This window comes from Vigna umbellata, chromosome 10 (assembly GCF_029865625.1).
Source record: "Vigna umbellata cultivar VRB3 chromosome 10, Vumbellata_1.0, whole genome shotgun sequence".
NCBI classification, from domain to species: Eukaryota; Viridiplantae; Streptophyta; class Magnoliopsida; order Fabales; family Fabaceae; genus Vigna; species Vigna umbellata.
The window spans coordinates 3,712,854-3,728,950 of NC_142174.1; positions in this window are offsets into that span (position 1 = coordinate 3,712,854).

Sequence of the window (16,097 nt, forward strand, 5' to 3'; positions counted from 1 at the left end):
AGAATTGCATGGTTGCCAGAAAACAAATTAAATAATATTCAAAACATTGATTATCATTATTGTCAGAAAATCATATTTTCCTTTTAAAAGCAACTGATGCAACAAATTATATTAATATACTATTTTAATTATTGTTTATAATTATTGGCATAATATTAATTCAAATTATTACCATATTAAACTAACATTTCAAAAATATTGTATTAAAGTCATTATTTTACCCCTTTTTTCTCACCATTAATTATTATTTATCTTAGTTTTTAGGTTTAATCCTTTAGTACATCCCTATTTATGTACGAATGTCTCAATTGGGTCCTCGTTTTTTAAAGTGTATCAAAATGGTCCTTAATTTTGAAAATTGATATCAATTGAGTCCTTTCCGTTAAGTTGGGTGGACGGCGTTAAAAAAATTGATGAGTGGATGCTGAGATGACGAACGGACGCTCGTCCACCAGCGGACGAACGCTCGTCCATCAGCGAACGAACGCTCGTCGACCACCGAACGAACGGTCGTCCAGCAGTAAGAGGTCGACGAGCGTTCGTTTTCTGGTGGACGAGCGTTCGTTCTCTGGTGGACGAGCGTTCGTTCGCTGGTGGACGAGCGTTCGTTCGTCATCTCAGCATCCACTCATGAATTTTTTTAACGCCGTCCAGCCAACTTAACGGAAAGGACTCAATTGATATGAATTTTCAAAATTAAGGACCATTTTGATACACTTTAAAAAACGAGGACCCAATTGAGACATTCGTACATAAATAGGGATGTACTAAAGGATTAAACCTAGTTTTTATATTATTTTTAAATATTTACTTACCCGAACAAAATTGGGTGTTGACAGCTGCCCCTCTTTATTTGGATTTTGCTGGATAACATGAACGTTAGAGTTTTGGTGTTATCCTTGTAAAAGCTAAATAAAGATAAAAACATTAATTTCGTTTGGTTCCAAGGAAAAGGAAAAAAATTACCTCGGAGCGTACCTGGTAGAGCATGTACCAACCTTGTGGACCTTGCTGAAGAGCCATGACACTGTGCAACTTGATGGTGAGGCGCACGAACCTCGTAAAATTAAATGGAGAGGCGCACGAACCTCGTAACATTAAAAGAAGAGGCGCACGAACCTCGTATAACTTGATGGTGAGGCGCACGAACCTCGTAAAATTAAAAGAAGAGGCGCACGAACCTCGTATAACTTGATGGTGAGGCGCACAAACTTCGTAAAATTAAATGGTGAGGCGCACGAACCTCGTAACTTGTAAAATTAAATGGAGAGGCGCACGAACCTCGTATAAACTTTCTTTTTTTGTGTGCCAGGATGAAAACTGGGCTTGGGTGCCAGGATGAAAACTGGGCTTTGGTGCCAGGATGAAAACTGAGCTTAGGTGCCAGGATGAAAACTGGGCTTTGGTGCTAGGATGAAAACTGGGCTTTGGTGCCAGGATGAAAACTGGCTTGAGTACGAGGATAAAAATTGGGCTTTGGTGCCAGAATGAGAACTGGGCTTTTTTTTTTGAGTTCTTTTGTGCTAGGATGAAAACTGGGCTTTGGTGCCAGGATGAAAACTAGGCTTTGGTGCCAGGATGAAAACTGGGCTTGGGTACTAGAATGAAAACTGGGCTTTGGTGCCAGGATGAAAACTGGGCTTTAATGCCAGGATGAAAACTGGGCTTTGGTGCTAGAATGAAAACTTGACTTTTTTTTTGTGCCAGAATGAAAACTGGGCTTTGGTGCCACGATGAAAACTGAGCTTAAGTACCAGAATGAAAACTGGGCTTTGGTGCCAGGATGAAAACTAGGCTTTAGTGCCAGGATGAAAACTCGACTTTAGTGCCAGGATGAAAATTGGGCTTTGGTGCCGGAATGAAAACTGGGCATTTTTTTTTGTGCCAGCATGAAAACTGGGCTTTGGTGCCAGGATGAAAACTGGGCTTGGGTGCCAGGATGAAAATTGGGCTTTAGTGCCAGGATGAAAACTGGGCTTTGGTGCCAGGATGAAAACTGGGCCCTTTTTTTGTGTGTGTGCCAGGATGAAACCTGGGCTTGGGTGCCAGGATGAAATTTGGGCTTTAGTGCCAGAATGAAAAATGGGCTTTGGTGCCAGGATGAAAACTGGGCTTTAGTGCCAAAATGCAAACTGGGCTTTAGTGCCAGGATGAAAACTGGGCTTTGGTGCTAGGATGAAAACTGGGCTTAGGTGCCAGGATGAAAACTGGGCTTAGGTGCCAGGATGAAAACTGGGCTTAGGTGCCATGATGAAAATTGGGCTTTGGTGCCAGGATTAAAACTGGGCTTTGGTGCCAGGATGAAAACTGGGCTTTGGTGATAGTTATGAGTGGGGGCATGATCTCCCCATATGGGTATTGTTGATGTTGCCTGCACTCCCATATCCTTCTTTTTTCCGGTTTAAAACGAATTTTTTGGAATAGTGACCGAAGATGTAATTTTCCCATTCTTCAGCCCAATCTCGATTCTTTCGGTCTATGATGATGATATCAACGAAATTGGGAGTCACATTTTCAATCATATGCTCAAGAAAGGGTGGTTGTAGCTTGCTCACAAACATTGCAACCATCTTCTTGTTGTATAGAGGTGACTCCATCTGTGCTGCCAATTCTCTTTATCGTTGCGCATACTCCTTAAAAGACTCCTCTTTCTTTGCCATGTGCTGTAATTGTAACCTGTCTGGCGCGATGTGCATATTGTATTTGTACTGCCTTACAAAGGCGTCTGCCAAATCTGCCCAAGAACGGATATGAGAGGATTCCAGATGTGTATACCAACTCACGCTGCTTCGGCCAAGCTGTCTTGAAAGAAATGGATAAGTAATTTTTCGTCATAGCGTAAGCAACCATTTTCCGGAAATACATGGTCAAGTGGTTCTTGAGGCATGTGTTACCCTTGTACTTCACAAATTCTGCCACCTTGAACTTGTGTGGAATTGTCACTCCTGGGGCCAAACTCAATTTCACCATGTCACCAAATCCGTAACTTTCAAACCCCTCTATGGCCTTTAGCCTGACTTCCAACACTTTAATTTTACTTTTCGCTTCCTCTATGTCTTCGTCTGTGTCGTGTGGATAGGCCTTTGAGCGGTAGTACACTATTGGTTATGGGAAATGCCAAAGAAGTGTGTTCCGCCATTGAGTGATCTCTAATGGGTGGTGTGCAACCTGGTGGCGAACCATACATTGGAAGCGTGAATTGTGTGCCTACAACGTTATGTACTGGAGGATGAGCCTTATCCTCAACCCTTACAAATGAAGTCTCTTTGGTAACCTTCATGGCTTTCAAAACTTCCAAGATTTGACCGATTTGATCCTTTAGTTGGTTAATATTAGCCTTTACATCTTCACATTCCTCTTCCTCAAACTTCCATAACTTCAGAAATTGTTCGAGTCAAATAAGGATGTCGTGGAACTCCCGTATTTTTTTTTTTACTTTTTATACCCTTTGGCTTTTAGTACTTCTCTGCATTCTACGCCATGGTAATGCGTGCTTGATGTATTGATATATGGGTGGGAATTCGCGTGAGATCCTCATTGACCTTTTTTTTTTAAAACTCTGAACTTTTTCACTAACGTACATTTTGAAATGGTTTCCATCAAATTCATGAATTCTCGTCGGAGTTGGTGATGCATGGTGTGTTATGTTATTTCTTCTCTTTGAACCCCTATGATGATGCATGCATGATGCTGAATGTATGAATACACTAACCTATAATGAAAAACCTTGTTTCGACCAATGCCTAGTAGAAAACCTGGCTAACTAGAAAGAGGAAACCTAGATGTATGTTAATCTTTTTGTATTTTTGAATGAAAGAGATTTGAAAGTTCCAAATAAAGTTTCTCATCGACGAAGATATACATGATAGTTATTTATGCAGATAAATGGTTATGACTTTTTTATGATGCAATACTGTGCAAGTAGTTTTTTTTTAAAAAAAAAGTAATGTCCTTCCGTTGATTGATTTTTATTATTTTTTTTTGTAATATTATTTTATTTTTGCGGAGTCAATTTGAAAACAATGAATGTCAAAAAATTTGAAGTCGGATATTCAAAACAGTGCTTGGCATTTTCTTTTGACATTGATATGTGCCTGCTTAAATTCATAAAAAAGTTGAAAGTGGTAAGGATTTAAAGGACATTGGGATAGCCACGTTGGCGTGTAATATGTGAATATGAGATACGACACACGAAAAGGATGTTGGTGTTTAGTAAAATAAATATGGAGATATGTATCCATGAATGTCAGAGCTGCCCCAATTTTTAGGCATGGGTTTTGTTAATGATAGGGAACAGGTATGGAGAGGATTTACTGAAAAAGGATTACCCCAAATGGTTTGATTTTCTTTTGCATGGCTAGTGAGGGAGTTCTCAAATAACACAAGCGAGAATAACTTTGGCAAGACAAATGTGCTCTAGTATACGGTAGCGTTATTGTTTGTTAAAGTCAAGCAATGCACACACCCATGTCTCAACAGAAAATGCTATTGTTTATTTAAATTATTTGGTCGCAAAAACGTATGATAATAAATTACTCAAAATGTAATGATTTCTCTTTCTATGTTTTTTTTTGCGAAATGAAAATGATAGAACTTTTTGAGAAATATTTTTTTTATATTTTCCTCTTATCGCATTCGTTTGCTTTTTTTTTCAAGAAATTGAATTTGAAGAAAACTATCAACTAGGCCCAATGGACTAAAAAAAAGTTTTTGTTACAGTGAAATGAAAATTAAGTTTGTCATTTTCATTTTTTCCTTGTGTTTTGAAATTTTGATTTTTTTCAAAAAACAATTCTTTCTTAAATAATATGATGTTAACCTGACTTATTCAAAAACGTTTTTTTTTATAATTTTTAAGACTCAAAATAGGTTACAAAGAATGATACTTATTTTTTTATGAAGAAACATATCTTCCCATTAAATTATGATCGCCTTATTTTCGAAAATCTTAACTTAGACAAGTTGTCCCTGTTTTTTTTCATTTTCAATTTTTTTATTTTTTTTATTTTTTTGCTAAAAAGATTGTTTGCGATCATTTGAGATAGTGCTCCTTATAAACTAATTTTTTTTATGGATAAAATGGATGATAGAAAATGATGAAGAAGATTTCATGTTAATAAATGCTTCAAAAAAAATGAAAGTTTTATTAATTCATTTGACTAAAAGGTGTTTATTTTTCCTTATTAATTTATTCATTAAAGCATGATATTTTTGTTCTTGTTCTTTTATTTAAAGAAAAACATGACACATTTATTGTTATGTATAAAGAAAATGAAGGAAAATGATAAAAATGTTGCTAATGCATAACATGCATGAAGATGTCTATGCCAAAATAATGATTAAAAGACAACATGTTTTATGTTTTTAAGGTAGGTCCAACGTCCTAAAGTCTAAGCATTGCATATGCAATCTCACAGGGAAAGCTTCCTAAACCTAAAATTAAGGCCACCAGAGCTATGGTCCTTTTCACAGCTTTTCCACAACCGTTGAAACGCAATTAGGTGTGAAATTGCATGTAAAGAGAACAGACATTGGCTGGGGTTCTCACGATAGCCAAACTGGAAATAGTCCAGACGTGACACCGCTACACAACCCCTCTAATTCTATGTTACACTCAGACCCGGGTATAGGGTCCCACTCATGATATGCAAAGTAATCATAATAATAAAAACGAGTATAAATAAATTACCAAAATAAATAAAGACAATCATATATAATAAATAAAGGAAAAATAAATAAATAAAATAAAATAAAATAAAAACCACATCAATTTTGCACATTTAATTAAAAAGGCCTGATTCTCTAGCGTCTCCAGTGGAGTCGTCATCTGTCGCAACCGAAATAGCGACGGGACGACAACCCGAAAAAAAAACGAGTTTGGGAAAAAGATTTTGGAGTCGCCACCATAATTTATATGGAAAAACTATGGAAAACCAAAAAATAAGACATGGTCTACGAAAAGAGATTTTCAGGTTCGGGAATCGGTTACGCGTAAGGAAGGTGTTAGCACCCTATCGCGCCTGCCTAAAGGCAGTACCTTTAATTAAATACATAAAGTTGACGTGGTTTTGCAAAATGTTAATTTTCCCTAAACAAAATAATAAAATAAAATAAAAACAAACTATTAAGAAACAATTTTTTTTTTGTTTTATGAACCCGACAAGAATTGACCTTGGTTCTTCGTATATCCATTTATAATGGACAATTAGGGATCACGTAGTTCTTTATGTAGAAAAAGGTTTTTGAGTTTGTTTGAAAATTATTATTGATTGATTCAGATTTTTGAAAACAAGTGAATCCGAAAAAGATTTGGTTTAAACAAGGTTGACATCCATTTTGGTTTTTAGAGATTTTGTATTTTTTATTTATTTAAAAAATGGTGGGTGTTTCAGTAGGGATGTAGAGACCAAGATACGAACCTAACAACCTTGCTCCCTTTCTCTCTGGTGCTGGCTTCACTGTGTTATATTTCTCTTTCTCTTCTCGGATCTTCGTAAGCAAAGTGGGCTGGGTACCTGCAAAGGCACTCCGACGCTCAAGTCAACAGGGGTGTTGTTCGAAATATGAGAAATCTCAATCAATTTTCTCTTAGGGGAAAAACGTACCTTTTTTCTGGTGTGCTTCGTATATTTAAATTAACATAATAAACCGTTTACCTGAAAATCCGGTCAGTTACTGAAGTGGAAGTTGTAACCGTCGAATTGTGCGCTGTCACTGAGTCAATTATTTCCACGATATATGGTCGTGATTCGCGGCGTTATTCAGTCAAGGTGTGTAACTGCTTAACTGCTAGATCACGATGTCACATTCTGTATGTCGATCATCATTCGTGTCGACCTAAGTGGATGACGTGTCGGACGTATGTCTCATGTCGCGACATCGCTTATGCGGTTGTCTGTCGAGCCTCTGTATGTCGATCATCATTCGTGTCGACCTAGGTGGATGACGTGTCGGACGTATGTCTCATGTCGCGACATCGCTTATGCGGTTGTCTGTCGAGCCTCAAATGGTCGAGAGCGTCACGTGGTCGTAAGCTATTACGGTTGGTTATCAAGTGATCGACCAAGCTGTGTGGTCGAACGTCATTACAGTAACCTTCAGTGGTTGTTACTGGTTGACCGTTGGGTATCCTATGGTACATGCCCCCCAAGTCCGAGTATATGGGTGACAAAGTTACGAAGGACTTTGAATATTGTTTGGAGAGTCGAGGGGAGGTGGAGAAAACGAGGAGACGTGGAGTAGACGAGGAGTCGTTGAGAAAATGAGGAGACGTGGATAAAACGTGGATGACAGCTGGTTACGGCGTTACGAATTTTAGGGTTTTCCCGCTCCTTTAGGGAAGTGAAGAGACGCGAATTAGTAGCCGTTAGATCAAAAGAATCCTACGGCGCTTGACGAATAAACCGTTTTGGCTTCTTCAGCACGATTCAGAAGGGGTTTAGGGTCACTTTTGCAGAAAATCAGACATTGAGAGCGTGTACGGCTAGCGAGAGTGCTTCTTCTTCCGTCAGTCTCATTGCCTGCGTTACTACGAGAATCAACCAGGTAACCTTAAAATCTCTTTCGTCTTAGTGTACTTACTATTGATCATGGAAGGGAGGGGGCAGGATACTGGGGGTGAAACGCCGGGGCCGTCATCTACGGTGGAATGTGCCGCAATTACTACAGTACCGTATGGGGAGAGAGCCTTCGTATATGGAAACGTATGTGGTGAGGGTCCAGGGGGACGCATGATATCTCTGATTAGCGGACATGAATACGCCTGGGCGGCGCGTGAGGTAAAGGAACTGAGGAGTCAATTTGGGAGTAGGGCCATCCTTATGGATTGGATTGAGAATAGTTGTGTGTTGAGGACCCTAGGGTATCAGACTTGTGTGAAATTGGTAGCGTGTCGGGAGGATGAGAGGGTTTGTCATGGGAGGGAGAATGCTGCTGATGAATTTTTTTACTGTTATGCTGCGTTATTCTACGATTTGTATGTAAGATTGCCGTTCACCACTTTCCAAATAGATGTTTTGCGAACCTTGAATGTTGCACCTAGCCAACTGCATCCCAATAGTTGGGGATATGTACAGGCCTTCGGAGTGTTGTGTGGGGTGTTAGGAATTAGGCCTACTGTAGGCTTGTTTTTGTACTTCTTTAGATGTCGCCCGCTTGCGACGAAGGGGTGGGTGTCACTGATTTCAGAACCAGGTAACGCAATGTTAGAGCTTTACCTGCAATCGTATAGGGGTTTTAAGGAAAAATTTTTTAAGGTGTCGATCACCGATGCTGGTCGACGGTTCTTTTTTGATGGTGAGGGGAATCCCAGATTTCCCTTATATTGGACACAGGAGCCTCTGAAATTTACCTCGTGGCCGGAGGATAAGATGACGATTGAAGAGTTGGAGGCTTTGAGTGTGTTGACCTCGTTGCCCCGCCCCTTCTCTTCACGTCAGATTATAGATTGCCTCGAGTTCGATGACGCGGGGGCGAGGGTGTTTGGTATGTGTCTTTACCTACTACTTTTGTAAATTGTTATGTTGTTGCTGACCAGTGTGGGTGGATGTTTGTGTTTGCAGAGATAATGGGAAGGAAAGGTAGGGGTATCAATTGGTTTCAGAGCATTGATAGCGAGAAGGATGAAGGTAATCGGCCAGGGTCGTCTGTTGAGCAACAACGCTCCCAGGTGCCACCATCTGGTCCACCTCCAGTCGCAGTGGCGTCGGTTGGGGAGACAACACAAGTTGAGGTGCCCCTTGTGCGCAAAAGGAAAGCCAAGACAGTCGACCCTAACCGCGAGGCGTCAAAGAAAAGTAAGGAGGTGGTTGAAGACACTGAACGTCCCCTTCCGCTGGGCATATGGGATCGCGCCTTCATGCCGGGTCATAGAGTGGACCTCAACCTGGATGCTTCAGAGAAGAAGGTGATCGAGAACATGAGCGAGCAACAAATTGCTGACAGCTTGCTGGAGATGAATACACGAGCCCAAGCGCTGGCTTGGCATCTGGCGTATGCTTCGGATAGGGGTCAGATGCGGTCTGAGTTAGAAAAGGTGCGTGCCCAACTGAAAGAGCTTGCCGAGGTCCATGCTGGCTGTGAGGTCAGGCAGAAGCGTGCTGAAGAAATGTTGAAGGAGGGTGAGGCACGGTGGAATAAGACTCGGGAAGCTGGGGTGGTCCTCCAACAAGAACGCGATCAGATGGCGAGGGATCTGGATCAAGCGAAGAACTCGATGCTGATAGTGGCCCGAGAGAGAAATGCGCTGAAGGTAGAAATCTTTGAGCACAAGGAGTTGATCGAGGAGCTGAAGGATGCGGTCATGGATGAACATAAGAAGGGCTTCAGGAAGGCTTGAGGCAAGTCGGGCACTTGCTTCAGGTATCGACCAAGGGAGCTGAATTTGACGTCCGTAAGGATGTGCATGAAGGTCACTGAAGCCCTTGAAAGAAATTCCGGAGGACGCTGTCCTCGAGGGGGAAGAGGATGAGAGGTGGTCGCCAACAACGAGCCCGAACGAGCAACGGAGGTCAATGAGCCCGCCAAGGAGAGTGCTGAAACGTTGAAGGCGATACATCTAAAATTGTAATAGATTAGGATGTAGTAAGGATTTGTACATACATACTTGGGTATTTTGTTGATGACTATTATCTTGAAATTTGATAATACATGAATGCTTGACGTTGAAACAGAAGGCGTTTTGCATGTGTGGCGATATTGCAGTTTGTTTTTTCTGCACTTATTTGTAGTGATCGTTAAGTGTGAGTGTCGAGTACACTGGTAACGTGTCGTGGGACAGTCGAGTGCGATAGTCGAGTGAGGAGAATATGGGTGTTCGAGGGTGAACATCTACCCGAGGGAGTGTATCCCAAGCATATTGGGTGTTCATGGGTGAACATCGACCAATGGGAGTGTATCCCGAACGTACTGGGTGTTCAAGGGTGAACATCTACCAGTGAGTGTGCTCTTAAGCCCTTTGTGTGTAGAAGGGTCCGGTACGACAAGCCTGGGACTCGACATTAGCACAGTGATAAATGAATCTAAACAATAACATGATGAAATGTAATCTTTATTCGATAACTGAATTCGATAGTGTTGTAAAAAGAATGAACAAGACATTAACTAAAGTAATGTTTGAGGTGGGTGGCGTTCCAGGTATTGGGGACTGGTCGTCCATCAAGAAGCTGGAGGCGATATGCGCCGTTCAACATGTTCTCTGCGACCCGAAAGGGTCCTTCCCAGTTAGCTGCAAGCTTGCCATGGGCTCGATTCTTCCGAGCCTCTCCCCGCTTTCGCCACACCAAATCGCCACTTTTGAAGGCTCGGGCTTGACCTTGGTATTGTATCGTCGAGAGAGCATGCGCTTCTGGGCCTCAGCGCGGATGGTGGCAACCTCTCGACGTTCAGGAAGGGCGTCGAGATTCGTCCGTAACTGCTCTTCATTAAGCGACATATCAGTGATTTGGCGTCTCAATGAGGGCTCGCCTACCTCGACTGGGAGCATGGCATCAGTGCCGTAGGTTAAGTTGAAGGGCGTCTCCCCGGTAGATCCATGGGGAGTGCATCTGTATGCCCAAAGGACTTCTGGTAGCTCCTCCACCCATAAACTCTTGGCGTCACCGAGTCGCTTTTTTAGCTCTGTCAGAACTGCTTTGTTTGCGGCTTCGGCTTGGCCATTTGTTTGAGGATGTTCGACTGATGAGGTGACATGCTTAATGCCTAAATTGCTAAGGAAATCTTCCAACTTGCGTTCGATGAATTGGCGACCATTGTCGGTGATGATCTTCTGAGGGAGACCGAACCGACAGATGAGACGCCAAATGAATTTCTGCACTCGTTGGGCGCTGATGACAGATAGTGGTTCAGCTTCTATCCATTTTGTGAAATAATCGACCGCCACTAAGAGGAACTTGTTTTGGGCTTTGGCGATCGGCAGAGGTCCCACTATGTCGAGACCCCATTGGGCGAATGGCCAAGGAGAAAACGATATTATGCAAATCTTCGGGAGGTGCACGTATGTCGTGACCATGTGCTTGACAGGAGAAACACTTCTTGACGAAAGCCTCACAATCGTGGTCGAGCGTAGGCCAGTAGTACCCTGCACGGAGTACACGTGCTCTCAGGGTGCGTTTGCCAGAGTGGAAACCACATATTCCGGTGTGCAATTCACGCAGTACATAGTCCGCCTCCTCTTCTGAGATGCATTTTAGCAGAGGAGTGCTGTGGCCGCGACGATAGAGGTCGTCACCTATACACAAAAAAACGCGCAATGCGTTTGGAATCAGCTACGGTGATGTTATCTCCTTGCTCCTGCCGTTCCATGAGATGTTTGATGTTATGTCGCCAGTCTGTCATAGGTGGTGACACATTGGTGACGAAAGCTTCCACCACAGGACGGTCGAGTGTCGTCCGAATGACTGAGGATAACTGTGCTCGCTCTTTACAATGAGCTAATTTAGACAAAAGGTCTGCTCTTGCGTTTTGCTCCCGGGGTATATGGAGGATATTAATTTCGACAAAATCTCGGAGTAAGGTCTGAACCGTGTGGAAGTAACGTAACAGCTGATTGTCCTTGACTTGATAGACTCCATTCACATGGCTGACGACCAACTTCGAGTCCATTCGACATCTCTAAATGCTCGACCGAGAACTCTCTGGCCAGGGATAATCCGGCGATCAGGGCTTCGTACTCGGCCTGGTTGTTGCTAACTGGAAAGTTGAATATGATGGCTTGTTCTATAACTGAACCATCAGGCCCTTCTAGGACGATGCCGGCACCTCCCCCCTTTTTGTCGGAAGAGCCGTCGACGCTGAGTAGCCACGTTGTCGTGAGTCTTCTTGGGCAGGTATGAGCTCAGATGCGAAATCTGCCAAATGTTGGCCCTTGATAGACCCACGTGGCTCGTAACGGAGTCCGAACTCAGATAGTTCGACTGACCAGGCGACCATTCTTCCTGCCAAGTCTGGTTTGCGGAGGATCTTGGCTATGGGGTGATCTGTGCGGACTACCACCTGATGGCTCTGGAAGTACGGGCGAAGTCGTCTAGAGGCGGTGAGAAGGGCCAATGCGAACTTCTCAATTCGAGAATATCGCTCCTCTGCCCCTTGCAAGTACGACTGGTAAAATATATTAACTTGAGGGAGGGTGCTTCCTGTACCAGGCTGCACTAACGGCATGCTGGGAAGCTGAGATATACAGCTGCAAGTCGGATCCCTCGTCCGGCCGAGCCATAACGGGAGGACTGGTTAAGATGTGTTTGACGGTGTTGAATGCAGTCTCACAATCATCGTCCCAGTGTTGCGGGGAACCCTTTTTCAAATTCCTAAGGATGGGTTTGATGTGTTCAGCCAGCTTTGGAATAAATCTGGATAGGGCGGTGAGGCGACCCACTAGACGTTGTACCTCCCTCAGGGTCTTTGGAGAAGACATGTCTAGTACCGCCCTGCACTTGTCGGGGTTGGCTTCGATGCCTCGACGTGTGAGCATGAATCCTAAGAACTTTCCGGCGGGGACGCCGAAAGTACATTTGGAAGGATTGAGGCGCATGCTGTACCGTCGGAGTTGGCCGAAGACCTCCTTCAAATCCTGCAGGTGCTGTTCCACAGAATTGCTGCGAATGACCATGTCGTCAACATACACGTCCATACAACGTCCTATCTGATGATGGAAGACTTTATCCATGAGGCGTTGATAAGTGGCCCCGGCATTTTTCAATCCAAACGGCATTACTTCGTAGCAGTAATTGGCGCGTTCGGTGATGAAGGCTGTTTTGCTTTGATCGGGGTGATACATTGGAATCTGGTTGTACCCCGAGTAAGCGTCTAGAAAACTTAATACGACATGACCCGAAGCTCCATCTACGAGGCGATCGATGCTGGGCAGGGGATACGAGTCTTTAGGGCATGCCTTGTTGAGGTCAGTGAAATCGACACACATCCGCCATTGACCGTTCGACTTCTTGACCATAACTACGTTTGACAGCCACGTAGTGTACGTTAACTCCCTGATGAATCGGGCGTTCATCAACTTGTCGACTTCAACCTGGATGGCTTGACGCTTTTCCTCTCCGAACCTTCGCTTCTTCTGGGCGACTGGTCGTGCCTCCCGGAAGATTGACAACCTGTGAGCCATAACCCCTGGATGGATTCCTGGCATGTCAGCGGCTGTCCATGCGAATAAGTCTGCATTGGTTCGCAGTATGACCTAGGGCGTGTTCCTCGCCCAAGGGAAGGTCTCCGCCAATGCTGGTGGTTTTAGACGCGTCATTCGTCAGGGATAGGAGTTTGACTTCGCCTTGCGGATGAAGACGTTCGTCTACATTGGTCCGGGGGTCTAAGTCAACTGCTGCTGCCTCGACTCCTCTTGCCCTTTTGGATGGAACAAAAGGGGTGACTTTTAGCCCGGCGACATAACATTGTCGGGCTGTTTGCTGATCGGCTCTGACGGTACAAATAGTACCATGATCTGTCGGGAACTTCATGGCGAGGTGGGGAGTAGATACTATTGCCCCGAACGCATTCAGGCAAGGTCGTCCTAGCAGAGCATTGTACGACGTGTTTGCCTCGACCAAAAGAAATCGGACCCGAAGCTCAGGAGCTTCTCGACTTGTTCCGAGCCGAGTCCGTAGGTCAAGGTATCCCCTGGTGTCTACTCTTTCCCCTGAGAATCCGACAATCTGCTCGTTAAACGGGGCGATGAGATCCTCGGATAGGTCCATTTTCTGAAAGGTGGACCAGTACAAGATATTGACTGAACTTCCTTGATCGACGAGGACTTTGCTGACATCATAACGAGCTATGTTAGCCGTGATGACCATAGGATCGTCATGGTCGGGGTCGGGTGCATGGAAGTCAGCGTTGTGAACGTAATGTCGGGGATCGACCGAGCCTGCCGCTCGACCATATGGACCGACTTCAATTGTCTCAAATGTCGCTTCCTCGCCGAAGCCGACACGCCTCCCCAGCGAAACCACCAGATATGGTGTCGATGCGGCCTCGGACTGAGCGTTCTCTCTCTATGCGTCGAGGCGGACTGCGCGACCGCCTGCGGTGTCGATCATCCCTGGGGGGTGATCGTTGGGGACTTCGCCTAGGAGGGTCTCTTCGGCGAGGAGTTGTTGCTCTAGTGGAAACTCTCTCCTTGACATAGTTCTGGAGATAACCTGCCCGAATGAGTCGTTCTAACTCGTCTTTTACCATGTTGCACTCTTCCGTGTCGTGCCCATGGTTCATGTGGAACCGGCAGGTTTTGCTGTTATCCGCATTCTTGGGAGTGACTTTTCGCCGCACGGTGAGAAGTTCGGCGTGTAAGGCCTCTTCCAGTACCCTCGTCCTTGGTGCGTTGAGGGCCGTGTAACGATCGTATTTAGATGTCCACCCCGACTCCTTCCGAGGTACTCGGTCTGGCCTGTAGTCGTTGGGGGGTCGTTTCGCTGGTTTTCTTGTCTCCTGATTGGGGGCATCTTGGTGGTGCTTCTTTCTGGCGTTACGGTGGTCTTCAATGCGGATGAATTTTGCCACAGTAGATTGTAATTCTTCCATGGATGCTGGAGGGTCAGCATATAATTGTTCCGAAAATTGCCCCGGCTTTAAGCAGGACGACAGATTGCTGATGATGAAAGTAGGAGTTATGTCCGGCACTCGCCGGGCTGTCTCGATGTACCGCTGCATGAAAGCTTTCAAGGTCTCATCCTTTTCCTGTCTGGTATGGACAAGCTCAGTAGCAGTCATCGCCGGTTTTTTATTTGCCGCGTACTGTTTCCGGAATAAAGATTCGACGGTTGCGAAGCAATCTATGGAATATCGGGGAAGTTTATGGAACCATTCCAGAGCTTCCCCCTTGAGGGATAAGGAGAAAGCTCTGCATATCACCGGATCGCTATCGGTATAGAATGCCATGGCATCTATAAAATTGCGTAGATGGTCATCAGGATCTTCAGAGCCATTGTAGCGTTCCAGAGTTGGAGGAGGCTTGTCCGGCATGTTTGCTTGCATGATGGCTTCTGTGAATGGAAGCAGGTTAGTGAGGCGCATAGGAGTAGGCCCCCTCCTTCCTCCACCGGCCCGTTGGGAGGCTTCCCCATGATGGCTGGCCTCGTTATCTTCCTGTCTGTTGGAAGCAGATAACTCTGGCGTTGGGATCTGTGCTCGCAGTGCCGCCATCTCCTCTGCGTGTTTACGCTGAATCTCCTGCATGGTTTGTGCCTGTGCCTCAAGTTGCGCTTGCAATTGCCTGATCAAATCGTGCGTATCGGAATTTTCCATTGTTCCGGTGGTCGTTGTTGGGATAGTAATCTCGGGCCCCACGGTGGGCGCCAAAATGTTTCAGTAGGGATGTAGAGACCAAGATACGAACCTAACAACCTTGCTCCCTTTCTCTGGTGCTGGCTTCACTGTGTTATATTTCTCTTTCTCTTCTCGATCTTCGTAAGCAAAGTGGGCTGGGTACCTGCAAAGGCACTCCGACGCTCAAGTCAACAGGGGTGTTGTTCGAAATATGAGAAATCTCAATCAATTTTCTCTTAGGGGAAAAACGTACCTTTTTTCTGGTGTGCTTCGTATATTTAAATTAACATAATAAACCGTTTACCTGAAAATCCGGTCAGTTACTGAAGTGGAAGTTGTAACCGTCGAATTGTGCGCTGACACTGAGTCAATTATTTCCACGATATATGGTCGTGATTCGCGGCGTTATTCAGTCAAGGTGTGTAACTGCTTAACTGCTAGATCACGGTGTCACATTCTGTATGTCGATCATCATTCGTGTCGACCTAAGTGGATGACGTGTCGGACGTATGTCTCATGTCGCGACATCGCTTATGCGGTTGTCTGTCGAGCCTCTGTATGTCGATCATCATTCGTGTCGACCTAGGTGGATGACGTGTCGGACGTATGTCTCATGTCGCGACATCGCTTATGCGGCTGTCGAGCCTCAAATGGTCGAGAGCGTCACGTGGTCGTAAGCTATTACGGTTGGTTATCAAGTGATCGACCAAGCTGTGTGGTCGAACGTCATTACAGTAACCTTCAGTGGTTGTTACTGGTTGACCGTTGGGTATCCTATGGTACAGTGGGAAAAAGAAGGAAACCGGCCATAGGCCGACACATACTTATAAAAA